The sequence below is a fragment of the Schistocerca gregaria genome, chromosome 2 (assembly GCF_023897955.1).
Source record: "Schistocerca gregaria isolate iqSchGreg1 chromosome 2, iqSchGreg1.2, whole genome shotgun sequence".
Lineage (NCBI taxonomy): Eukaryota > Metazoa > Arthropoda > Insecta > Orthoptera > Acrididae > Schistocerca > Schistocerca gregaria.
The window spans coordinates 725,116,761-725,144,346 of record NC_064921.1 but is presented as its reverse complement, the minus strand read 5'-3'; positions in this window follow the sequence as shown (position 1 = coordinate 725,144,346).

The following is a 27,586-nucleotide window of genomic DNA, read 5'->3' as shown; positions in this document are numbered from 1 at the left end:
TAAGATCTAGCTATTATTGCTCTCATGGTTCTTTTATGTTGAAAAACAACAATAGTTTATGTTAGTGTGTGGGTGTTATGTTGACGAGTTACGCAACAGATTGATCTGACACGTACCCTTTGGCGCCTGCAAGAAGCAATTCCCACACCACACTACTACAGAAGTCAGACAGACGCTCCTAACGTACCAAAAAGAAATGCCTGAAAAACTTTCAGCAATAAATATCTTCTGGAGTCACCCGCTGTGAGGAAAATACAAAAAAAATATTATATTTCCTTACATAGCTAGTGGGATACTTCGGTACTGGAGTATTGATAGTTAAGGTAAGAAAAACATTAAACGAGCGGAAATGGAACTTTTATTTATAAACTGATACACAAATTTCTGAGTTCTTTTCGGAACAGGATGTTACCTCTTACAGATAGGAATCCTGTTTATGACATTTATATAGAAACTGTGGAGAAGCTCTTTTACCCCTTTTCTATAAGAATATTATTTACTTGGCAGAATGGCTGAGAGCTGCGCCTACTCAACTGGAATAATTATCCGATTGAATTTTGCTAAGTACAGTCGAGGTTGTCCTGTGTAAATGTAATGGAGTGACGTGAATGAAGTATGTTATTTATAATGAAGGAAAGATGGGGTTCGCCGAAACTGTAGCGCACAATACCGTGAGCTGCGACGACTGTTGCCTCTGTAGTTCGCCGCTGAAAAATAACAAAACTATCTCTTTCTATCTGGATTGACCTTCACCAATCGAACTCTCACTACGCCTTGATGAAGTCAAGGACTCCAGTCTGACCCTAGTTTAATTATTGGCGTGGTACACCGTTCAGATAACCAGTCCATCGATTTGCCACTCAATGTTCAAAAAAATGGTTCAAATGGCTCTGAGCACTATGGGACTTAACATCCGAGGTCATCAGTCCCATAGAACTTAGAACTACTTAAACCTAACTAACCTAAGGACATCACACACATCCACGCCCGAGGCAGGATTCGAATCTGCGACCGTAGCAGTAGCCCGGTTCCGGACTGAAGCGCCTAGAACCGCTCGGCCATCGTGGCCGGCCACTAAATGTTCGCTCGCAGGCGCTAACTAATACTCTGTCTGTGTTCATACTGCACATTAAATGTCGCGCCAACTCAGTGAACAAACGCTTAATCGCGAGCGACTCAGTATAGAGTATCACTCCAATTCGATAGCGGCAGAGGTGCTGTCTCAGTGCAGTACTGAGTAGAGACTTTGTTCCTTGCTCTCTGCGTACACGCACTAGCGCACTCGCTCCCGCTATGTGTTCCCGCTAAAAGAGAGTCACAGGAACGACTTCCCTTCATGCAAAATGTGAAAGGGTGTATCATCCGCTGTCTTTCCCTCACTCCTCCGGTTCATTGCGTCAGAAATAGACCACCAATCAGCATTACTCTTACAAATGGGAGAATGGCTAAACCGACCAATCGAGAAATGCGTTTACTGTCCACTTGTGAGAACTCTGAAACTGCGCACTAGGTCTGTCAAAAAAATGTGTATGCTGGGGCTCTTCCCAACAATGCAGTGGGTTTTGCTTTTAAGGTGAACACGCAGGTCATTATCACTTTTCTCTGGGAAAAACTGTTTTGGTCTGTAGGCGGTCGGCCGGCCGGCACAGCTGCATGCTAACCCACCCTCCCACAGACTTTCCAGTGGGCTGGTTGCCTCCACCAAACAAAAACGTCTGTGGCCGTATATCGATTTAATGGAAATATGTAAAACTGACTCTACCTTATCGAGTTTGGGCTCGAATGAAACGTCTTGATACGCAGAATACGATGGTGAGGTCGGAATATGTAAGATATGAAGGTTAGGAGACGACGCCACCTTTCATTTATACATAAGAGACAAACATTTCGAATATAATTTCCATGTTCTACAAACTGAACATCTTTTTTGGGTGATAGGCAGAGCAACAGATTACGCTCACAAGTTATCATTTCTCTAGAAATGGACTGAAGCTTAACAAAAGTCTCCAGAAGAATCAAGTTCAAATTAAGTGGGACACTGAACTTCTGAGGAATGATGAGGTGCGTTTGAAATTTCTAATGGCTGTAGATGTGGTCGCTCCATTTCAAGACACACTCTACACATACTTCCATATACTAGTATTTTTTGGAAGTAACTGCTTCCAGTGAGTGTTCTGCAATTGTGTAATCATACAATAAAGGATATTTCTGTCTATGTATTCGCACTACGTTACATTTGTTTACATTGAGAGTCAATTGCCACACCCTACACCAAGCGTCCGTTCTCCACAGGTCTTCCTGCATTTGGCTAAAATTTTATTTCATCGAGACTTCTCTGTGTACAGCAGCACCATCCAGCGCGAAAAGCATCGTGGAATTCCAGAAACATCTTCTCTGTCATTTATATACATTCTGAAAAGTGATGACCCAATAACAATTCATTATGACACGCCAGAAGTTACCTCCGTTCAGAGTGATTTGATGTGTTCTGTTTGCTAGAAATTCTTCAATCCAATCACACCTTTGGTATGAAATCCGTGCTCAAGTATTTGGTTCATTAGGCGCCAGTGTAGAACTGTATCAAGTATCTACCTTGGCTCCTGTGTCTACTGCTTTCTGGGTCTCTGATGAATAGCGCTAGCTGGGTTTCACACGATCGTTGTTTTTGAAACCCATGTTGGTTCCTACAGAGGAGAATTTCGGCCTCCAGAAATTTCCAGAGAACACAAAACGAGTTCCTAAATTCTAAAACTAACCGCCGTCTGAGATATAGGCCTATACTCCTATGCCTCTGTTCGACGACCCTTCTTGAAACGTTTTGGAAGAAGACCTTTAGTATTTCGGCCTGCTTGCGTGTCGTCCTCCGTTACAATGTCATTATGGTCACAGAGTGGATAAATGACTTCGATCCTTTCAATGATTTAATGTAAGACCAATTCTTAGGATTTTCGAATTCATCGAACGCTACACGCATGGCTCTCCTTACGTTACTTTTGGCTTTGTTTCATTCTTGTTTGTCAGTGAGGCTTCGGCTACTTTGAATTTGCAGTGAATCTCCCTTTGTTTTCGTAGCAGTTTTCTAGCATGGATCTCGATCCACAGAGGGTCTTTTCCACCGTTCATATACTTCCTCGGAACGTACCCGTATAAATCGTATTCTGAAATGTCCTTGATCTTTGTCCATTGATAATCAACGTTGTTAGTTTGGAAATTTCATGTAAGCTTCTATGGGACCAAACTGCGGAGGTCATCGGCCCCCAAACTCACTACTGAACCTAACTTAAACTAACTTATGCCAAGGACAACACACATACACCTATGCCTGAGGGAGGACGCGAACCGTGACAGGACGCCCAAGATCGCACGGCTACCCCGCGCGGCCAACATTGTTTGTGCTGGACACCTGAGCTCACAGGTTCAAATATGGCTCTGAGCTCTTTGGGACTTAACTTCTAAGGTCATCAGCCCCTAGAACTTAGAATTACTTGAACCTAACTAACCTAAGGACATCACACACATCCATGCCCGAGGCAGGATTAGAACCTGCGACCGTAGCGGCTACAACCGCTCGGCCACCCCGGCCGGAAATAGCGCACAGGTAGTCTGAATTTTGTTTCTTATTCTTCTTGCTAAGCTGAACGACCCTCCTGCCTTTCTTTGTATTGTTATTTACAGCCGTATTCACTAATATTCACTCTTCTACGTTAACTGAGCCTGAAAGTTCGGGTCTGCTTGTCACCAGTAGGCCTAACATGTTTTCTTGAGGAGTCGATTCTTTGATTAACTGTTTAAGATAATTTTCGGATAAAGTACTTACAACAATGTCACATGATTCTTTGCTCCCACTACCCATCCTAATCACTTGAATCTCTCAAGGTGGTAAGCCACAATTTTCACCTGAAAATATAAGATGACCGGAAAATTACGCGTAATATGGGAGAGAGTGTCACAGAAATGGTACAGGATTTGGACTGAAAATCATTAAAAGAAAGGCGTTTTTAATTGCGACCAAATCTTCTAACGAAATTCCAATCATCAACTTTCTCCTCCGAATGCGAAAATATTTTGTTGACACTGACCTACACAGGGAGGAACGATCACCAAGATAAAATAAGGGAAATCATAGCTCGTACGGAAAGATATAGGTGTTCATTCTTTCCGCGCACTATACGAGATTGGAATAATAAAGAATTGTGAAGGTGGTTCTAGGAATGCTCTGCCAGGCACTTGCATGTGATTTGCAGAGTATCCATGTAGATGTAGATGTAGTTGAAGTTTGACTTCAACATTTACGCCACTTCTGCTGCTAAGGCATAGGGTTCATAAAAGCATGTGATGACCATGTTTGAACTACCTGCAACACTTGTCTTTGCCCATATTATTTCGCAATCGGAATTTGTACTGATCGCACTAGATATTAACGTGTTTTTATGGCTATAAACACGTCTCCACCACCAGCGGTTGATCTAAGTTTGCCATGTACATTCCAATCTGAGTTAAGAATTTCATTGCTATGGACCTCTGGTTTCAGCGATCTTTCTGTCCCTAGTACGATGTCGGCACTGCTGCCGTTTATAAGAGAGATTAGTTCCACATCCTATCCACAGGTGCTCCTACAGTTAACTAATCTTATATTAACGTTTTATATCTCCAATATTTTGCGAGGAATGCTACTCTGTACTCAGAAATCATCTTATTGGGCCTTTGGAGGGATTCCTCAGATCTTTAAAACCCATATGCGCACACAACACGCGCTCCACTACCCTAGGAGCCACTTCCTTCGTGTAGTGCACACCTGACCTATTAAGGATACGATACTACACCCTATAGGGGATGCAAAGAAATTTATACGCAGTACCGTCACAAACTTGTCTCAACCTCTGGTTTAGATCTTGCACCCTGTTTCAAACCAGAGGACCACAATCAGTTTTGGGAACAATGATGAAAAATGGAAGTTCTGTTTCTTTTCGCAGGCAAGGCTAGCTGATCTCACCAAATCAGACATCCGCCTACAGAGCGTAAGGGTGGTCTCTGGGCCCAGGCGGTAGGCATCACTCGTGCCTACATGAGCCACGGTTTGCAGTCGTATGTAGTCAGTGCACTCGAACATTGCCGGCAGAGCCCCCTCCACATATCGGACGAAACCCCCCGAAAGGAAAACAAAGTAGACACTCGTCTTCTTTCTCGACCTGCCGGCTATTTTCCTTAGGAGCTCCATGACCCATCTAACACTGGGGCTGCCAATGCTAAGTAATTACATCCGCTGCTCTCCTCTGGACCTCTCAGGAAGATCAGCCACAGTGCCAACAGTGCCGTGCTTGCTCAGACACACTTTCAGCAGCAGGAAAGACGTAAGGGGACAGTCGTACGACCAGTACTCACTTTAACCTTCCGCCCAGAGATTCGCGGTCCTGCCACAGTTGACCGTCACCGTCGGCCGGGCCGTACGTGCGAATCGGAAGACGTGACGGAATCTATGGTCCGAGGCGACGCTGTAGGCTCCAGAAGTGCCAAGGCATTCGTCACAGATGCCCCAATGCCAACGGAGTTCTGGGCAGGAGTCTGAAGCCTGTCGACTGAGGCCAACATAGCTGCCAGTTATTTAAAGACAGTGGGCACTTCTCCCTGCATCCGTACGCAAGGCACAGCTCATGTAGCACTAAATCAGGAAACTGAACTCCCTCAACACAAACGGTCTTATAACAAAACTAAATATCACTACTAAAAGGTCAGCTACTGGTCCCTTCTACTCAGAAGCATGCGGAAATACCACTAAACTAAACGATGTATACAATCTGCGTGCAAACGATAAGTTGCTGCCGCTACTGCTGCTGAACTCGCACTGCTACAAGGCAGGAGATGGAGGTATGTTCGTTTGTGGAATCTCTGAGTCTGGAGTCATACCATCAGACATGCAGAAAAACATCATCCACTCAATTCCAAACATAGCAAGAGCAAATATGTGTAGCAACAGTTTATGAGTGAATACTGACAAGAATAGGATAAAGAAGATTAGAAAAAACAGCGAGGATGTGTTAGATGATGATCAGTTTCATGTTAGGAAAGATAAATGTATCACAGAGGCAGTTCTAACATAGCGCTTGTAAGAGAAGCAAGAATTAAGAATAATGACAATTCTATAGGATTGACCGATCTACAAAACGCATTCATCAATGTAAAATGGAGCAAAATGTTCGAAATTCTCAAATGGGTGCAAGTTATAGCTAAAAACAGGTAATACACAATATGCCCAGGGAGAAAGTGGGAAAAGTATCACTAGCAAAAAGAGTGAAGTATTGGAATTTGAAAGAAATAAGACAGGGTGTAGCCTTTCATCCCTACTGTTTAACCTGTACATCATAGAAGCAATTCAGAAATAAAATATTCAGAAGTATGATTAAAATTGAGATTGAAATGGTATCAATGACAAGGTTTGCTGATGATATTAGCAGTATATCTATGCCAGCTCTGACTCATTTTGCGCTTAAATCACCTTGAAAAGTGCAAGTGTGCTAGATACTCTATAGCTCTACTACCCATGATGTCACAGCCCATACCCTTATCTATGATTACCATTAGCATACTTAAGTGACACAGCACACAACTTCCGTCCTTCTCCACCCATTTACAGCGTAGCATTAAACGAAACAGCTAGTTACAGAATAGTGTTTCAGTAGACATGAAATAGAAAGTCGAGAAACTGGAGCTAATGCAGAGACATACCAACAATCATTCTTCCCATATGCCATTCGCGAGTGAAACAAACAATGGGGTATTAGTTACTGGTATCGGAAGTATCCTCCGCGACACACTCATAAGTGGCTTTCGAAGAACGATGTAGATGCAGATCACAATGCAGCTTGGAAAAGCAGCTGTCTTGATTGTGCTCAAAAGTTTTTGCACGATATGAATTTTCTGCGCTATTTTTATTGTGCGTGTGTGTGAGTCCCCTGCAGAAATACTGAACCATACTGCGTCTATAGCATCCATAACTGCGTAAGCCTTGCGGGATCAGGATTTTGAGCCTCTCGATTACATCCCATAAATGTCCAATGGGATTCATGTTGGGCGATCTGGGTAGCCAAATCATTCGCTGGAATTGTCCATAATGTTCTTCAAACCAATCACAAAAACTGTGGGCTGGTGGCATGGTGCACTGTCATCTTTTAAAGTTCTATTGTTGCTTGGGAACATGAACTACATAAATGGCAACAGATGGTCAGTGATCGATTGGACCATCCATTCCATGTAAACACAGCCCACACAGTTAAGGAGCCACCATCAGCTTGCACAGTGCCTTGTTGCAACTTAGGTCCATCGTTCTTGGAGTCTGTAATACAATCGAACCCTAGCATCAGCCCTTACAAAATGAAATCGGTACTCATCTGAGCAGGCCACAGTCTTCCAGTCATATGGTCATGTGCCCAGGAGAGGCGCTATAGGCGATGTCATGCTTTATCAAAGGCACTTGAGACGGTCGTCTGTTCCCATGGCCTATTATCGCCTAATTCGCCGCAGTGTCCTAACGGATACGTTCGTCGTAGGTCCCACATTGATTTCGCGATTATCCCACTCAGTGTTGCTCGTCTGTTAGTTCTGGCAACTGTACGCTAACGCCGATACTGTCCGTTGTTAAGTGAAACCTGTCGGCCACTGCATTGCCAGACATGAAAGATAATGCCTAAAATTTGGTATTCTCGGTGCGCTCCTGAGATTGTGGATCTCAGAATATTGAATTCCTTTACACTTTATGATATGGAACGTTCCATGCGTCTAGCTTCCACTACTATTCCATATTCAAAGTCTATTAAATCCCGTCGTGCGGCCGTAACCATGTAGGAAACCTTTCCACACGAATCAACTGAGTACAAGGGACTGCTCCGTCGATTCACTGTCGTTTTATACCTTGTGTACATAGAACTACTGGCATCTGTATAGATGCATATCGCTGCCCTATGAATTTTGTCACCTTAGTGTCTATAAGTACATTTACAGATTTGTGGTAATATTAAACAATGACTTGTCTTTATGTAATTGTAAGACAACTCTCGAATAAGGCTGTAATATTTACCAATGAAATCTATAGTGATAGGTCTCTCTAAAACATTTACAGGTGGTTTTCCCATAACCGCTTACTAAATAGTAAGAAAATCTAATCAAAATATGTCGTGAGACAACACCTACAGCATATCAAAAACACAAACTGATCAAACATTTTAGGAAGGAAGGAAAAACTTGTTCCTATTAATTCAATGGACCACTTAAGCTGCATACATTCGTAATACCGAAACAGAATTGCATAATACCAAATGTTTGAATTCTGCACAACATAACCAAAGACGGTTATAGAAAAAGACAGGGACGAAAGAAGAAGCTACTATATCTCGAAAACACAATCTTTGCCAGTGGAATAAAATTATTTGACACAATAAGCACAAAAAATGGTTCAAATGGCTCTGAGCACTATGGGACTTAACTTCTGAGATATCCTTGAAAGGCTCAGGAAAATAGTGAATTAAGTGAGACTAGACATTGCAGACAAGTGGATGCTGCATCGTGAGAATACCCTATGACACATCGATTACGGAAATGTTTGACCTCAAAAATCATGCCTCTTGTTCAACAGCCTAATCATCTGATCTAAGTCCTTGTGACCTTTTCATTTTCCCGAAATTGAAAAAGCATTAAATGGACGTCATTTTGGGACTGTGGAGGACATTCACAAGACAGCGAGTCACATGTTAAAGGCCCTACCAGTTGAAGCCTTTGAGCGCTGCTACCAAGACGGGGAACAACGACCACACCAGTGTATAGATGCTGAAGGGAACTACTTTAGTGGGAAAATATTGTTGTTCGAAATAAAGAAATTTAGTATATAAAAAATCAATCTCTTACTTTTCACCTCCTCATACATCGTTGTATTGTGGCAAAGTAGTAACAAATTGTTCCATACATAGCCATGTTACATCAAAATTGTAACAAACTGCTCCATATGTAGTCATATAGTTTTCATGGTATGACAGCGTAAGTTAGCATTTTCCAGAGAAGATAACAAATGTTTGAACTTCAAGTTGCCATTAATTGGGGACATCCTGTTGTTTTACTGACTTTGATACCGGTTTTAGCCAAACTTAGACGTTACTGGCAAATAGTACAGACAGTTTAGATGTGGGAGCAGTATTGTTTACTTTGGTACCAAAGTAGAACTGTTCTCGTTGAGAAAAACGCTTTAAGCTCTAAGTTATATCAGCAGTAGCGCCAAATGAGTTTTGTAAGGCTGCAGAAAATTTATTGCGCATTTTAGCAAAAAATGTGCGGTACAGATAAGGACTCAGCTTTTCAACAACTGCAAATTAAGAACGAAAAAATGGTCCAAGCAGGCTGTAATCTGTTTATTGTCTGTGCTATTGGTTAACTTCAAGTGTCAGTGATTTCCAATCACTTATCACAAGCTTCACATCATTTTTCACTAAACAGTCAGTACATATGAAACTGCAAACATCGGTTTTATGTGCATGTGTAGCATAAATAAAATCCAGTATTGCGCTAGATTATGTTCTTTAATAATACTCCTAATTATTATGTATTTTGATAAATAATTCTATTTTGGTGTAAAGATAAATCAAAGATTCCTCTCTGTTTGTGGAAGCTTGTTCCATCATCGAATATGGCCATGTTGTGTTTTACTAATGAGGAAACAGTCATGACTGCAAAATATCATTTGTTTAAAATTACCGGTTTCGGCAGATACGTAGACAATCCTCAGACTGACTGGACTGCAAAGATTGTAAAAGTGTATGGCAGTTAGGGAAGTCAATCTTGCATAAAATGTTATTTTTATACTTCAGTTACACATCATAAATAGTTTTACGTAAAGTAAGATCCCATTGGCTGCAGATAACGCAATAAAGCAAATTGGCACGCTGTAAGGCACTACTTGACATATGGCAGTACAGCCAGTAGCAGAAGTTATCGCTCTGACATCACACAGGTGCTCAGGATGTCGCCGTCTCCAAAAAAAATGGGTAAAACGTCATGCCTTTTTAGGTTAATCCTTGTACTTTTTATGCAAGATTTGCTTCCGTGATTACCATGTACTTTTATAATCTTTACAGTGGATCAATATGAAGATGGTCTACTGTATTTGGTCATCATGACTGTTTCTTCATAAGTAATTATCACAAGTAACATCGCTGATACTGCAAACCATGTTAGTAAAAATCATTAATGCTTTGCCTAGCCTGGTTCTGGGAGATTTTGAATTTTTAAATGAGTGACAACCAAGATAATGAAATTAAATACTAAAATCAATATTAATAAACAGTTTTTATCATTGAGGGTAATCCCAAAATAAGCAGCAGTGAATATTCATACCAGTTCCTATACTAGCGAAATTTTACAATGGAAAAGCAATGTCCTATGAATGAAGTCCGAAATTGGAGAAACTTACAAAAAAGCTTACTTAAGAGCGTACAATCTGCATCTCTCACTTAGTAGTCAAATGTCCCCCTTGTTCTTTTGTTTTATTCAATGCAGTTGATGACAAAAAATCACATATGAGAATGCATTACTGAAAAACAAAAGTAAAGGATAAATAATCACCACAATCACAACTACATAACTTTTATCTGTGAGTAGTAAATGCAACATATATCCAATTTTGTTCTTCAGAAATTGCATTAATCAACAATGGACTAAAATATAATTTAATGCCAACACTAAATCATTCAATGTAAAACGTATTATCGCTGATGTTACAGTTCTTACAAAACGAGCAATGTTAAATAAACATGACACATACAATATTGGTATCTAACGCAAAGAAAATGGGAAACCTGAAAATAAAAACTATCAAGAAACAAATCTAATCAAAGAAACTAGTGAGAAACTAAATTCACATAATTCTGTAACAACAGAAGTGGACAAAGGTACTATCCTTGTAGTAATAAAGGAAATGGACTACGCCTCCAAGTTCTTCTTTAATGAGAATAACATAACACAAGCAGCAAAAGATCCTACTACTAAGTTTCAATTCACAACTGCAAAATTAGTAGACAATATATTTTTATTTCATCAAAAGATAAACTGCATCAAAAATTACGAATCCAGAGCTTCCAAAACTTAGGTCTCAAATTGAGCTACACAGAAATGGCTAATGAATACACCCAATAGTTAATAACATAAACTGCACATCATATGCACCCAATAAGAATTTAAATGAAATTCTAAAAGAATTTTACATTTTTCAAAGAGTTTTGGCATCAAAAAGAGTTACGATGTAATAATAAATATTTACGATATACCTATCCCACAAGGGGCTAGTTTTGCATCATTACCTATTAAAAACGTTTATATGAATATTCCTATAGCTGAAACCACTGTTATAATAAAAACTTAACCCTTTTAATCACAGATGTATGAACAGTGAAGAAATCTCTAAATTCTTTGATCTTCTTGAAACAACATTAAATTTTAATAGTTTTTTAATTAGAAAACTTATACACAGAATGATGGCCTACCAGTCGGAAATCCCCTTACCAGCACTATCGCCGACATTTTTATCAACCATTTAGAAAACGCATTTTTTAGAGATAATCCACAAATTTTCAAGAACATTTTGTGGTTCAAACGATTTGTAGATAACACGCTGTTGTTATGTAATGTATCTAAGGAGGAATTGGATAAGTTAACCGATGTTCTAAATAATGTGCAACCGAATTTAACTGTTACCATTGAGTATGAAAATCAAGGAAACATAAATTTTACTGACATAACTATCTCCAGTAAAAACAGTAAAGATTTTTTTGCCATCTTTAGAAAGCTTACTATGACAGACGCAGTCATTAATGCAAAGTCTTACCACCCACTGAAATATAAAACAGCATTTTGTCTGTGTATACTTAACAGAAAGTTAAAATTACCACATACACCTGACCAACAACATAAAGGAGGTGAATTTGTGAAGCAAGGTGCTTCTGCTAATAACTATGACCTCAAAATACTAGATTCCCTATTTCAAAAAGTAAAATAAAGAACCATAAATTAGGGTCAAAACAAATGTCCTTTAAAATGGTGTATATATAGGGAAAGTTTATAGAATTAACAGACATTTAACTAATGCCAACCTCTCTTTTACCTTCTTACCGGAAAACACGATTTTAAAGAAATTAAGACACTTTCTGCATCTACATCTACATCCATACTCCGCAAGCCACCTGACGGTGTGTGGCGGAGGGTACCTTGAGTACCTCTATCGGCTCTCTCTTCTATTCCAGTCTAGTATTGTTCGTGGAAAGAAGGATTGTCGGTATGCTTCTGAGTGGGCTCTAATCTCTCTGATTTTGTCCTCATGGTCTCTTCGCGAGATATATGTAGGAGGGAGCAATATACTGCTTGACTCTTCGGTGAAGGCATGTTCTCGAAACCTCAACAAAAGCCTGTAACGAGCTACTGAACGTATCTCCTGCAGAATCTTCCACTGGAGTTTATCTATCATCTCTGTAACGCTTTCGCGATGATCATGTAACGAAGCGCGCCGCTCCCCGTTGGATCTTCTCTATCTCTTCTATCAACCCTGTTTGGTACATATCCCACATTGCTGAGCAATATTCAAGCAGTGGGCGAACAAGCGTACTGTAACCTACTTCCTTTGTTTTCGGATTGCATTTCCTTAGGATTCTTCCAATGAATCTCAGTCTGGCATCTGCTTTACCGACGATCAACTTTATATGATCATTCCATTTTAAATCACTCCTAATGCGTACTCCCAGATAATTTATGGAATTAACTGCTTCCAGTTGCTGACCTGCTATATTGTAGCTAAATGATAAGGGATCTATCTTTCTGTGTATTCGCAGCACATTACACTTGTCTACATTGAGATTCAATTGCCATTCCCTGCACCATGCGTCAATTCGCTGCAGATCCTCTTGCATTTCAGTACAATTTTCCATTGCTACAACCTCTTGATATACCACAGCAGCATCATCTGCAAAAAGCCTCAGTGAACTTCCGATGCCATCCACAGGGTCATTTATGTATATTGTGAATAGCAACGGTCCTACGGAACTCCCCTGCGACACATCTGAAATTACTCTTACTTCGGAAGACTTCTCTCCATTGAGAATTAACTGCTGCATTCTGTTATCTAGGAACTCTTCAATCCAATCACACAATTGGTCTGATAGTCAATATGCTCTTACTTTGTTCATTAAACGACTGTGGGGAACTGTGTCAAATGCATTGCGGAAGTCAAGAAACACGGCATCTACCTGTGAACCAGTGTCTATGGCCCTCTGAGTCTCGTGGACGAATAGCGCAAGCTGGGTTTCACACGACCGTCTCTTTCGAAACCCATGCTGATTCCTAGAGAGTAGATTTCTAGTCTCCAGAAAAGTCATTATACTCGAACATAATACGTGTTCCAAAATTCTACAGCTGATTGTGCTCTCTGCCGCCGTTGGATAAGCAGCTGCAGTAGCAAGTCGTATAACCCTAGCTTACTTATTTGTTAGATAGTTTAATTAATTTCTTTGCGTGTTTTTGGGTACTTGCATTGTTTAATTCATATATTTCGGGCGTATTATAGTATTTGAGGGTTGTAGCATCGCGCCTTAGTACCTGAATAGTGCAAATTCGCGTAGTCGTCTGTCTTCTGTTTTTGCTTTGAACAGCCAGTGTCGGTTGGTCACAGCCATTGTGCTCCCTGCCGCCGTTGGATAAGCAGCTGCAGCAGCAAGTCGTATAACCCTAGCTTACTTATTTGTTAGATAGTTTAATTATTTTTCTTTGCGTGTTTTTGGGTACTTGCATTGTTTAATTCATATATTTCGGGCGTATTATAGTTTTTGACAGTTGTAGCATCGCGCTTTAGTGTTTACTTGGTAGATTCTTATTTAAATTGCGTGTGAGTTTCGAATAGGAGGTGCAATTTCGAGTTTTAGTTACTGTAATCGTAAATTCAGCAGATTGTAGCGCAGTTGTTAGGCATTTGTACAGGTTAGTTGATACATTCTTTGCGTGTTTCGCTTGCGTTGTCTAGGCACGGACTCGTGTTTCAGTAACTGTTGTTCAACATCGATTAGAATGGACAGGGACTGCGATTGCTGTGTTCGGATGAGGGCTGACGTAACATCCCTTCGCTGACAGCTGCAATCGGCGCTGACTTCGGTCGCGCAGCTTGAGGCTGTTGCCAATGGGCACCACTGTGGGGAGCCGGACTTGGGTATCACGGGGATGTCAACCTCGTCCCGTCTGTCCCCAGACCGGTCTGCCGCTGTGGTTGCCCCGGTTGCTGCCCGCAGTGGGGCTGAGCCCTCGCCTGTGGTTGATTGGGAGGTCGTTCAAGGCGTGGCAGGCAGCGAAAGGCGTCCCCGGAGGCTGATCAGAAAGCCTCCCCGGTGCGTCTGACAAACTGGTTTCAGGCACTGTCTCTGGCTGAGCCAGATGCAGCTGCCTGCCCTGTTTCAGAGGATCATTCTCAGCCTTCAAGGTCCGGGCAATCGCAGAGGGTGGGCTTACTGGTTACTGGTAGTTGGCAGCTCCAATGTTAGGCGCGTAATGGGGCCCCTTAGGGATACGGCGGCTAAGGAGGGGAAGAAATCCAGCGTGCACTCCGTGTGCATTCCGGGAGGAGTCATTCCTGATGTGGAAAGGGTCCTTCCGGATGCCATGAAGAGCACAGGGTGCAGCCAGCTGCAGGTGGTGGCACATGTTGGCACTAATGACGTGAGTCGCTTTCGATCTGAGGAAATTCTCTTTGGATTCCAGCGGCTATCTGATTTGGTGAAGGCTGCCGGTCTTGCTTACGAGATGAAGGCAGAGCTCACCATCTGCAGCATCGTTGACAGAACCGACTGCGGACCTTTGGTGCAGAGCCGGGTGGAGGGTCTGAATCAGAGGCTCAGACGGTTTTGCGACCGTATTGGCTGCAGATTCCTTGACTTGCGCCATAGGGTGGTGGGGTTTCGGGTTCTGCTGAATAGGTCAGGAGTTCACTACACTCAGCTGGCGGCTACACGGGTAGCGGAGGCTGTGTGGCGTGGACTGGGCGGTTTTTTAGGTTAGAAGGCCTCGGGAAAGTGCGGGATGGGATGCAATGTCAAAGGGTGCTTGGCAATTACAGGACGTTCTTGGATCAAGGAACAGTCGGAATTATAGTTGTAAATTGTTGTAGTTGCGCTGGAAAAGTCCCTGAGCTTCAAGCGCTAATAGAAAGCACAGAAGCTGATATCGTTATAGGTACAGAGAGCTGGCTAAAGCTTCGGGTAATTTTTGTTTGTCTGCAAGGCTTTGGTTATGTTTATGTTTGCTGTGAAGTTCCGTTTGCTTCCGCAGCAGTTTTGTAACTCCGTTGTTGTTGCACGGTGACTCTTTTCCATCTCTTACGATCTTCCTTGACAGATACTCATCTAACGCATATTGTACGATGGTTTTGAACTTTGTCCACCGATACTCAATACTATCTGTACTTGACAAAAAAAAATTGTGTTCAGCCGTCAGGTACTCTGTAATCTGATTTTTGAGCCTTTAGCTCAACAGAAAAATCTTCCTACCTTTTTTAATATTTCTATTTACGGCTGAAATCATCAATGCAGTAACCGCTTTATGATCGCTGATTTTCTGTTCTGCGTTAACTTTTTCAAATAGTTCGGGTCTGTTTGTCACCAGAAGGTCTAATTTGTTATCGCCACGAGTCGGTTCTCTGTTTAACTTCTCAAGGTAATTTTCAGATAAAGCACTTAAAAAAATTTCACTGGTTTCTTTGTCCCTGCCACCCGTTATGAACGTTTGAGTCTCCCAGTCAATATCCGGCAAATTAAAATCACCACCTAGAACTATAATATGGGGGGGAAATCTACTCGAAATATTTTTCAAATTACCCTTCAGGTGCTCAGCCACAACAGCTGCAGAGCCGAAGGGGCCTATAGAGACGTCCAATTACCAATTATTGGAAAGGCCGATGAACACTTTTCACGCTCAGGTGCAATTGAGAAAAAATATCCATTTGACAGACTGGACGTAATTTAAAAACGAGCTTTGAGGAACATACCCCAGGGGTGATACAAAATAAGTCGATATTCGATAACACCTTGTAAATGAGGAACATTCGGAAGGTGACATCACAAAACTGCCTTGAAAGAAATTACTCTTGGACACACTTGAGGAGCTTGAAATATTCAAACACCGAAAAAATAATTTTTCAATTGTTTGAAATGAACAGTTAGATTTTCACGAATCGACCTTTCTCGATCTGATTCGTTTCCTCATTTAATAAGCTTGTATGAGAGACTTGTTAAAATATTTTACTGAACCTGTTCCGGCGTAACAACAAGCGCCAGCACGCCGATGAAGAGCGGAAGAGCAGAGGGGGCCGTGAGACGGCGTCAGCCAACAGTACTCTGACTAGGAGGACACCGCGCTGGAGCGAGCGGCCTCTACACGAAGAGAATGTAAGCGGAAGAGCAGAGGGGGCCGTGAGACGGCGTCAGCCAACAGTACTCTGACTAGGAGGACACCGCGCTGGAGCGAGCGGCCTCTACACGAAGAGAATGTAAGTGGAAGAGAAGAGGGGGCCGTGAGACGGCGTCAGCCAACAGTACTCTGACTAGGAGAACACCGAGCTGGAGCGAGCGGCCTCTACACGAAGAGAATGTAAGCGGAAGAGCAGAGGGGGCCGTGAGACGGCGTCAGCCAACAGTACTCTGACTAGGAGGACACCGCGATGGAACGAGCGGCCTCTACACGAAGAGAATGTAAGCGGAAGAGCAGAGGGGGCCGTGAGACGGCGTCAGCCAACAGTACTCTGACTAGGAGGACACCGCGCTGGAGCGAGCGGCCTCTGCACGAAGAGAATGTAAGCGGAAGAGCAAAGGGGGCCGTGAGACGGCGTCAGCCAACAGTACTCTGACTAGGAGGACACCGCGCTGGAGCGAGCTGCCTCTACACGAAGAGAATGTAAGCGGAAGAGCAGAGGGGGATGTGAGACGGCGTCAGCCAACAGTACTCTAACTAGGAGGACACCGCGCTGGAGCGAGCGGCCTCTACACAAAGAGAATGTAAGTGGAAGAGCAGAGGGGGCCGTGAGACGGCGTTAGCCAACAGTACTCTGACTAGGAGGACACCGCGCTGGAGCGAGCGGCCTCTACCCGAAGAGAATGTAAGTGGAAGAGCAGAGGGGGCCGTGAGACGGCGTCAGCCAACAGCACTCTGACTAGGAGGACACCGCGCTGGAACGAGCGGCCTCTACACGAAGAGAATGTAAGCGGAAGAGCAGAGAGGACCGTGAGACGGCGTCAGCCAACAGTACTCTGACTAGGAGGACACCGCACTGGAGCGAGCGGCCTCTACACGAAGAGAATGCAAGCGGAAGAGCAGAGGGGGCCGTGAGACGGCGTCAGCCAACAGTACTCTGACTAGGAGGACACCGCGCTGGAGCGAGCGGCCTCTACACGAAGAGAATGTAAGCGGAAGAGCAGCGGGGGATGTGAGACAGCGTCAGCAACAGTACTCTGACTAGGAGGACACCGCGCTGGGGCGAGCGGCCTCTACACGAAGAGAATGTAAGCGGAAGAGCAGAGGGGGCTGGGAGACGGAGTCAGCCAACAGTACTCTGACTAGGAGGACACCGCGCTGGAGCGAGTGGCCCCTACACGAAGAGAATGTAAGTGGAAGAGCCGAGGGGGCCGTGAGATGGCGTCAGCCAACAGTATTCTGACTAGGAGGACACCGCGCTGGAGCGAGCAGCCTCTACACGAAGAGAATGTAAGCGGAAGAGCAGAGGGGGATGTGAGACGGCGTCAGCCAACAGTACTCTGACTAGGAGGACACCGCGCTGGAACGAGCGGCCTCTACACGAAGAGAATGTAAGCGGAAGAGCAGAGGGGGGCCGTGAGACGGCGTCAGCCAACAGTACTCTGACTAGGAGGACACCGCGCTGGAGCGAGCGGCCTCTACACGAAGAGAATGTAAGCGGAAGGGCAGAGGGGGCCGTGAGACGGCGTCAGCCAACAGTACTCTGACTACGAGGACACCGCGCTGGAGCGAGCGGCCTCTACACGAAGAGAATGTAAGTGGAAGAGCAGAGGGGGCCGTGAGATGGCGTCAGCCAACAGTTCTCTGACTAGGAGGACACCGCGCTGGAGCAAGCGGCCTCTACACAAAGAGAATGTAAGTGGAAGAGCAGAGGGTGCTGTGAGACGGCGTCAGCCAACAGTACTCTGACTAGGAGGACACTGCGCTGGAGCGAGTGGCCTCTACACGAAGAGAATGTAAGCGGAAGAGCAGAGGGGGATGTGAGACGGCGTCAGGCAAAAGTACTCTGACTAGGAGGACACTGCGCTGGAGCTAGCGGCCTCTACACGAAGAGAATGTAAGTGGAAGAGCAGAGGGGGCCGTGAGACGGCGTCAGCCAACAGTACTCTGACTAGGAGGACACCACGCTGGAGCAAGCGGCCTCTACACGAAGAGAATGTAAGTGGAAGAGCAGAGGGGGCCGTGGGACGGCGTCAGCCAACAGTACTCTGACTAGGAGGACACCGCGCTGGAGCGAGGGGCCTCTACACGAAGAGAATGTAAGCAGAAGAGCAGAGGGGGCCGTGAGACGGCGTCAGCCAACAGTACTCTGACTAGGAGGACACCGCGCTGGAGCGAGCGGCCTCTACACGAAGAGAATGTAAGTGGAAGAGCAGAGGGGGCCGTGAGACGGCGTCAGCCAACAGTACTCTGACTAGGAGGACACCGCGCTGGAGCGAGCGGCCTCTACACGAAGAGAATGTAAGTGGAAGAGCAGAGGGGGCCGTGAGACGGCGTCAGCCAACAGCACTCTGACTAGGAGGACACCGCGCTGGAGCGAGCGGCCTCTACACGAAGAGAACGTAAGCGGAAGAGCAGAGAGGGCCGTGAGACGGCGTCAGCCAACAGTACTCTGACTAGGAGGACACCGCACTGGAGCGAGCGGCCTCTACACGAAGAGAATGCAAGTGGAAGAGCAGAGGGGGCCGTGAGACGGCGTCAGCCAACAGTACTCTGACTAGGAGGACACCGCGCTGGAGCGAGCGGCCTCTACACGAAGAGATTGTAAACGGAAGAGCAGAGGGGGTTGTGAGACGGCGTCAGCCGACAGTACTCTGACTAGGAGGACACCGCGCTGGAGCGAGCGGCCTCTACACGAAGAGAATGAAAGCGGAAGAGCAGAGGGGGCTGGGAGACGGAGTCAGCCAACAGTACTCTGACTAGGAGGACACCGCGCTGGAGCGAGCGGCCTCTACATGAAGAGAATGTAAGTGGAAGAGCAGAGGGGTCCGTGAGACGGCGTCAGCGAACAGTATTCTGACTAGGAGGACACCGCGCTGGAGCGAGCGGCCTCTACACGAAGAGAATGTAAGCGGAAGAGCAGAGGGGGCCGTGAGATGGCGTCAGCCAACAGTACTCTGACTAGGAGGACACCGCGCTGGAGCGAGCGGCCTCTACACGAAGAGAATGTAAGCGGAAGAGCAGAGGGGGCCGTGAGACGGCGTCAGCCAACAGTATTCTGACTAGGAGGACACCGCGCAGGAGCGTGCTGCCTCTACACGAAGAGAATGTAAGCAGAAGAGCAGAGGGGGATGTGAGACGGCTTCAGCCAACAGTACTCTGACTAGGAGGACACCGCGCTGGAGCGAGCAGCCTCTACACGAAGAGAATGTAAGTGGAAGAGCAGAGGGGGCCGTGAGACGGCGTCAGCCAACAGTTCTCTGACTAGGAGGACACCGCGCTGGAGCGAGCTGCCTCCACACAAAGAGAATGTAAGTGGAAGAGTAGAGGGGGCCGTGAGACTGCGTCAGCCAACAGTACTCTAACTAGGAGGACACCGCGCTGGAGCGAGCGGCCTCTACACGAAGAGAATGTAAGCGGAAGAGCAGAGGGGGGCGTGAGACGGCGTCAGCCAACAGTACTCTGACTAGGAGGACTCTGCGCTGGAGCGAGTGGCCTCTACACGAAGAGAATGTAAGCGGAAGAGCAGAGGGGGATGTGAGACGGCGTCAGCCAACAGTACTCTGACTAGGAGGACACTGCGCTGGAGCGAGTGGCCTCTACACGAAGAGAATGTAAGCGGAAGAGCAGAGGGGGATGTGAGACGGCGTCTGCCAACAGATCTCTGACTAGGAGGACACCGCGCTGGAGCGAGCGGCCTCGACACGAAGAGAATGTAAGCGGAAGAGCAGAGGGGGCCGTGAGACGGCGTCAGCCAACAGAGCTCTGACTAGGAGGACAACGCGCTGGAGCGAGCGGCCTCTACACGAAGAGAATGTAAGTGGAAGAGCAGAGGGGGCCGTGAGACGGCGTCAGCCAACAGTACTCTGACTAGGAGGACACCGCGCTGGAGCAAGCGGCCTCTAGACGAAGAGAATGTAAGTTGAAGAGTAGAGGGGAACGTGAGACGGCGTCAGCCAACAGTACTCTGACTAGGAGAACACCGCGCTGGAGCGCGCGGCCTCTACACGAAGAGAATGTAAGCGGAAGAGCAGAGGGGGGCCGGGAGACGGCATCAGCCAACAGTATTCTGACTAGGAGGACACCGCGCTGGAGCGAGCGGCCTCTACACGAAGAGAATGTAAGCGGAAGAGCAGAGGGGGCCGTGAGACGGCGTCAGCCAACAGTAGTCTGACTAGGAGGACACCGCGCTGGAGCGAGCGGCCTCTACACGAGGAGAATGTAAGCGGAAGAGCAGAGGGGGCCGTGAGACGGCGTCAGCCAACAGTACTCTGTCTTGGAGGACACCGCCCTGGAGCGAGCTGCCTCTACACGAAGAGAATGTAAGCGGAAGAGCAGAGGGGTCGTGAGACGGAGTCAGCCAACAGTACTCTGACTAGGAGGACACCGCGCTGGAGCGAGCGGCCTCTACACGAATAGAATGTTAGCGGAAGAGCAGAGGGGGCCGTGAGACGGCGTCAGCCAACAGTACTCTGGCTAGGAGGAGAGTACGCTGGAGCGAGCGGCCTCTACACGAAGAGAATGTAAGCGGAAGTGCAGAGGGGGCCGTGAGACGGCGTCAGCCAACAGTACTCTGACTAGGAGGACACCGTGCTGGAGCGAGCGGCCTCTACACGAAGAGAATGTAAGCGGAAGAGCAGAGGGGGCCGTGAGACGACGTCAGCCAACAGTAATCTGACTAGGAGGACACCGCGCTGGAGCGAGCTGCCTCTACACGAAGAGAATGTTAGTGGAAGAGCAGAGGGGGCCGTGAGACGGCGTCAGCCAACAGTTCTCTGACTAGGAGGACACTGCGCTGGAGCGAGCGGTCTCTACACAAAGAGAATGAAAGTGGAAGAGCAGAGGGAGCCATGAGACGGCGTCAGCCAACAGTACTCTGACTAGGAGGACACCGCGCTGGAGCGAGCGGCCTCTACACGAAGAGAATGTAAGCGGAAGAGCAGAGGGGGCCGTGAGACGGCGTCAGCCAACAGTACTCTGACTAGGAGGACACCGCGCTGGAGCGAGCTGCCTCTACACGAAGAGAATGTAAGCGGAAGAGCAGAGGGGGATGTGAGACGGCGTCAGCCAACAGTACTCTGACTAGGAGGACACCGCACTGGAGCGAGCGGCCACTACACGAATAGAATGTAAGCGGAAGAGCAGAGGGGGCCGTGAGATGGCGTCAGCCAACAGTACTCTGACTAGGAGGACACCGCGCTCGAACGAGCGGCCTCTACACGACGAGAATGTAAGTGGAAGAGTAGAGGGGGCCGTGAGACGGCGTCAGCCAACAGTACTCTGACTAGGAGGACACCGCGCTGGAGCGAGCAGCCACTACACGAAGAGAATGTAAGTGGAAGAGCAGAGGGGTCCGTGAGACGGCGTCAGCCAACAGTACTCTGACTAGGAGGACAGCGCGCTGGAGCGAGCGGCCTCTACATGAAGAGAATGTAAGCGGAAGAGCAGAGGGGGCCGTGAGACGGCGTCAGCCAACAGTAACCTGACTAGGAGGACACCGCGCTGGAGCGAGCGGCCTCTACACGAAGACAATGTAAGCGTAAGAGCAGAGGGGGCCATGAGACGACGTCAACCAACAGTAATCTGACTAGGAGGACACCGCACTGGAGCGAGCGGCCTCTACACAAAGAGAATGTAACTGGAAGAGCAGAGGGGGCCGTGAGACGGCGTCAGCCAACAGTACTCTGACTAGAAGGACACCGCGCTGGAGCGAGCGGCCTCTACACGTAGAGAATGTAAGTGGAAGAGCAGAGGGGGCCGTGAGACGGCGTCAGCCAACAGCACTCTGACTAGGAGGACACCGCACTGGAGCGAGCGACCTCTACACGAAGAGAATGTAAGCGGAAGAGCAGAGAGGGCCGTGAGACTGCGTCAGCCAACAGTACTCTGACTAGGACACCACACTGGAGCGAGCGGCCTCTACACGAAGAGAATGCAAGCGGAAGAGCTGAGGGGGCCGTGAGACGGCGTCAACCAACAGTACTCTGACTAGGAGGACACCGCGCTGGAGCGAGCGGCCTCTACACGAAGAGAATGTAAGCGGAAGAGCAGAGGGGGATGTGAGACGGCGTCAGCCAACAGTACTCTGACTAGGAGGACACCGCGCTGGAGCGAGCGGCCTCTACACGAAGAGAATGTAAGCGGAAGAGCAGAGGGGGCCGGTAGACGGAGTCAGCAAACAGTACTCTGACTAGGAGGACACCACGCTGGAGCGAGCGGCCTCTACACGAATAGAATGTAACTGGAAGAGCTGAGGGGGCCGTGAGACGGCGTCAATCAACAGTACTCTGACTAGGAGGACACCGCGCTGGAGCAAGCGGCCTCTACACAAAGAGAATGTAAGTGGAAGAGCAGAGGGGGCCGTGAGACGGCGTCAGCCAACAGTACTCTGACTAGGAGGACACCGCGCTGGAGCGAGCGGCCTCTACACGAAGAGAATGTAAGCGGAAGAGCAGAGAGGGTCGTGAGACGGCGTCAGCCAACAGTACTCTGACTAGGAGGACACCGCGCTGGAGCGAGCGGCCTCTACAGGAAGAGAATGTAAGCGGAAGAGCGGAGTGGGCCGTGAGATGGCGTCAGCCAACAGTACTCTGACTAGGAGGACACCGCGCTGAAGCGAGCGGCCTCTACACAAAGAGAATGTAAGCGGAAGAACAGAGGGGGCCGTGAGACGGCATCAGCCAACAGTACTCTGACTAGGAGGACACCGCGCTGGAGCGAGCGGCCTCTACACGAAGAGAATGTAAGTGGAAGAGCAGAGGGGGCCGTGAGACGGCGTCAGCCAACAGTACTGTGACTAGGAGGACACCGCGCTGAAGTGAGCGGCCTCTACACGAAGAGAATGTAAGCGGAAGAGCAGAGGGCGCCGTGAGACGGCGTCAGCCAACAGTACTCTGACTAGGAGGACACCGCGCTGGAGCGAGCGGCCTCTACACGAAGAGAATGTAAGCGGAAGATCAGAGGGGGCTGTGAGACGGCATCAGCCAACAGTACTCTGAAAAGGAGAACACCGCGCTGGAGCGAGCGGCCTCTACACGAAGAGAATGTAAGCGGAAGAGCACAGGGGGCCGTGAGACGGCGTCAGCCAACAGTACTCTGACTAGGAGGACACTGCGCTGGAGCGAGCGGCCTCTACACGAAGAGAATGTAAGTGGAAGAGCAGAGGGGGACGTGAGACGGCGTCAGCCAACAGTACTCTGACTAGGAGGACATCGCGCTGGAGCGAGCGGCCTCTACACAAAGAGAATGTAAGCGGAAGAGCAGAGGGGGCCGTGAGACGGCGTCAGCCAACAGTACTCTGACTAGGAGGACACCGCGCTGGAGCGAGCGGCCTCTACACGAAGAGAATGTAAGTGGAAGAGGAGAGGGGGCCGTGGGACGGCGTCAGCCAACAGTACTCTGACTAGGAGGACACCGCGCTGGAGCGAGGGGCCTCTACACGAAGAGAATGTAAGCAGAAGAGCAGAGGGGGCCGTGAGACGGCGTCAGCCAACAGTACTCTGACTAGGAGGACACCGCGCTGGAGCGAGCGGCCTCTACACGAAGAGAATGTAAGTGGAAGAGCAGAGGGGGCCGTGAGACGGCGTCAGCCAACAGTACTCCGACTAGGAGGACACCGCGCTGGAGCGAGCGTCCTCTTTACGAAGAGAATGTAAGCGGAAGAGCAGAGGGGGCCGTGAGATGGCGTCAGCCAACAGTACTCTGACTAGGAGGACACCGCGCTCTAGCGAGCGGCCTCTAGACGAAGAGAATGTAAGCGGAAGAGCAGAGGGGTCGTGAGACGGCGTCAGCCAACAGTACTCTGACTAGGTGGACACCGCACTGGAGCGAGCGGCCTCTACACGAAGAGAATGTAAGTGGAAGTGCAGAGGGGGCTGTGAGACGGCGTCAGCGAACAGTACTCTGACTAGGAGAGCACCGCGCTGGAGCGAGCGGCCTCTACACGAAGAGAATGTAAGCGGAAGAGCAGAGGGGGGCCGTGAGACGGCGTCAGCCAACAGTACTCTGACTAGGAGGACACCGCGCTGGAGCGAGTGGCCTCTACACGAAGAGAATGTAAGCAGAAGAGCAGAGGGGGCCGTGAGACGGCGTCAGCCAACAGTATTCTGACTAGGAGGACACCGCGCTGGAGCGAGCGGCCTCTACACGAAGAGAATGTAAGCGGAAGAGCAGAGGGGGCCGTGAGACAGCGTCAGCCAACAGTACTCTGACTAGGAGGACACCGCGCTGGAGCGAGCGGCCTCTACACGAAGAGAATGTAAGCGGAGGAGCAGAGGGGGCCCTGAGACGGCGTCAGCTAACAGTAGTCTGACTAGGAGGACACTGCGCTTGAGCGAGCGGCCTCTACACGAAGAGAATGTAAGTGGAAGAGCAGAGGGGGCCGTGAGACGGCGTCAGCCAACAGTACTCTGACAAGGAGGACACCGCACTGGAGCGAGCGGCCTCTACACGAAGATAATGTAAGCGGAAGAGCAGAGGGGGCCGTGAGAGGGCGTCAGCCAACAGTACTCTGACTAGGAGGACACTGCGCTGGAGCTAGCGGCCTCTACACGAAGAGAATGTAAGCGGAAGAGCAGAGGGGGCCGTGAGACGGCGTCAGCCAACAGTACTCTGACTAGGAGGACACCGCGCTGGAGCGAGTGGCCTCTACACGAAGAGAATGTAAGTGGAAGAGCAAGGGGGCCGTGAGACGGCGTCAGCCAACAGTACTCTGACTAGGAGGACACCGCGCTGGAGCGAGCGGCCTCTACACGAAGAGAATGTAAGCGGAAGAGCAGAGGGGGCTGTGAGACGGCGTCAGCCAACAGTACTCTGACTAGGAGGACACCGCGCTCTAGCGAGCGGCCTCTAGACGAAGAGAATGTAAGCGGAAGAGCAGAGGGGTCGTGAGACGGCGTCAGCCAACAGTACTCTGACTAGGTGGACACCGCACTGGAGCGAGCGGCCTCTACACGAAGAGAATGTAAGTGGAAGTGCAGAGGGGGCTGTGAGACGGCGTCAGCCAACAGTACTCTGACTAGGAGAGCACCGCGCTGGAGCGAGCGGCCTCTACACGAAGAGAATGTAAGCGGGAGAGCAGAGGGGGCCGTGAGACGGCGTCAGCCAACAGTACTCTGACTAGGAGGACACCGCGCTGGAGCGAGCGGCCTCTACACGAAGAGAATGTAAGCAGAAGAGCAGAGGGGGCCGTGAGACGGCGTCAACCAACAGTACTCTGACTAGGAGGACACCGCGCTGGAGCGAGCGGCCTCTACACGAAGAGAATGTAAGCGGAAGAGCAGAGGGGGCCGTGAGACAGCGTCAGCCAACAGTACTCTGACTAGGAGGACACCGCGCTGGAGCGAGCGGCCTCTACACGAAGAGAATGTAAGCGGAGGAGCAGAGGGGGCCCTGAGACGGCGTCAGCTAACAGTAGTCTGACTAGGAGGACACTGCGCTGGAGCGAGCGGCCTCTACACGAAGAGAATGTAAGCGGAAGAGCAGAGGGGGCCGTGAGACGGCGTCAGCCAACAGTACTCTGACTAGGAGGACACCGCGCTGGAGCGAGCGGCCTCTACACGAAGAGAATGTAAGCGGAAGAGCACAGGGGGCCGTGAGACGGCGTCAGCAAACAGTACTCTGACTAGGAGGACACCGCGCTGGAGCTAACGGCCTCTACACGAAGAGAATGAATGCGGAAGAGCAGAGGGGGCCGTGAGACGGCGTCAGCCAACAGTACTCTGACTAGGAGGACACCGCGCTGGGACGAGCGGCCTCTACACGAAGAGAATGTAAGCGGAAGAGCAGAGGGGGCCGTGAGAGGGCGTCAGCCAACAGTACTCTGACTAGGAGGACACCGCGCTGGAGCGAGCGGCCTCTACACGAAGAGAATGTAAGTGGAAGAGCAGAGGGGGCCGTGAGAGGGCGTCAGCCAACAGTACTCTGACTAGGAGGACATCGCGCTGGAGCGAGCGGCCTCTACACGAAGAGAATGTAAGCGGAAGAGCAGAGGGGGCCGTGAGACGGCGTCAGCCAACAGTACTCTGACTAGGAAGACACCGCGCTTGAGCGAGCGGCCTCTACACGAAGAGAATGTAAGCGGAAGAGCAGAGGGGGCCGTGAGACGGCGTCAGCCAACAGTACTCTGACTAGGAGGACACCGCGCTGGAGCGAGCGGCCTCTACACGAAGAGAATGTAAGCGGAAGAGCAGAGGGGGCCGTGAGACGGCGTCAGCCAACAGTACTCTGACTAGGACGACACCGCGCTGGAGTGAGCGGCCTCTACACGAAGAGAATGTAAGCGGAAGAGCAGAGGGGGCAGTGAGACGGCGTCTGCCAACAGTACTCTGACTAGGAGGACACCGCGCTGGAGCGAGCGGCCTCTACACGAAGAGAATGTAAGCGGAAGAGCAAAGGGGGCCGTGAGACGGCGTCAACCAACAGTACTCTGACTAGGTGGACACCGCGCTGGAGCGAGCGGCCTCTACACGAAGAGAATGTAAGTGGAAGAGCAGAGGGGGCCGTGAGAGGGCGTCAGCCAACAGTACTCTGACTAGGAGGACACCGCGCTGGAGCGAGCGGCCTCTACACGAAGAGAATGTAAGCGGAAGAGCAGAGGGGGCCGTGAGACGGCGTCAGCCAACAGTACTCTGACTAGGAGGACACCGCGCTGGAGCGAGCGGCCTCTACACGAAGAGAATGTAAGCGCCGCGCCGCGCCGCGTAGCCGCTGCCGGACTCCGACACTAGTCGTCTAACTGAAGCTACAGCAATGCTTTATGAACTGAACTGATTTGCTTGCTTTGGAATTGCGTATACCGAAGAGGACTGATTACTTGCATGTCGCCATTTGTTTGCGACACACCGTTGTGAATACGCAAGGTATTGTCAATTTAACTTACTGTAATAAACTTCATTAACACGATTTGCTTAAATTGTTGTGTAGCGATCCGAGGAAAGAGATTCCTAGGCACCCTATATTAGACGAGTGGACAGGATACTACAGAAACTATTAAATTTTATGTATTTCATTTTTACGAGTTGTGTCCGTCACTATTTGACGTTTTATTTACTAAATCTTTTACGAATACTAATATTGTAAACTACGGGATAAAAGAATTAAAAAAAACTATAGC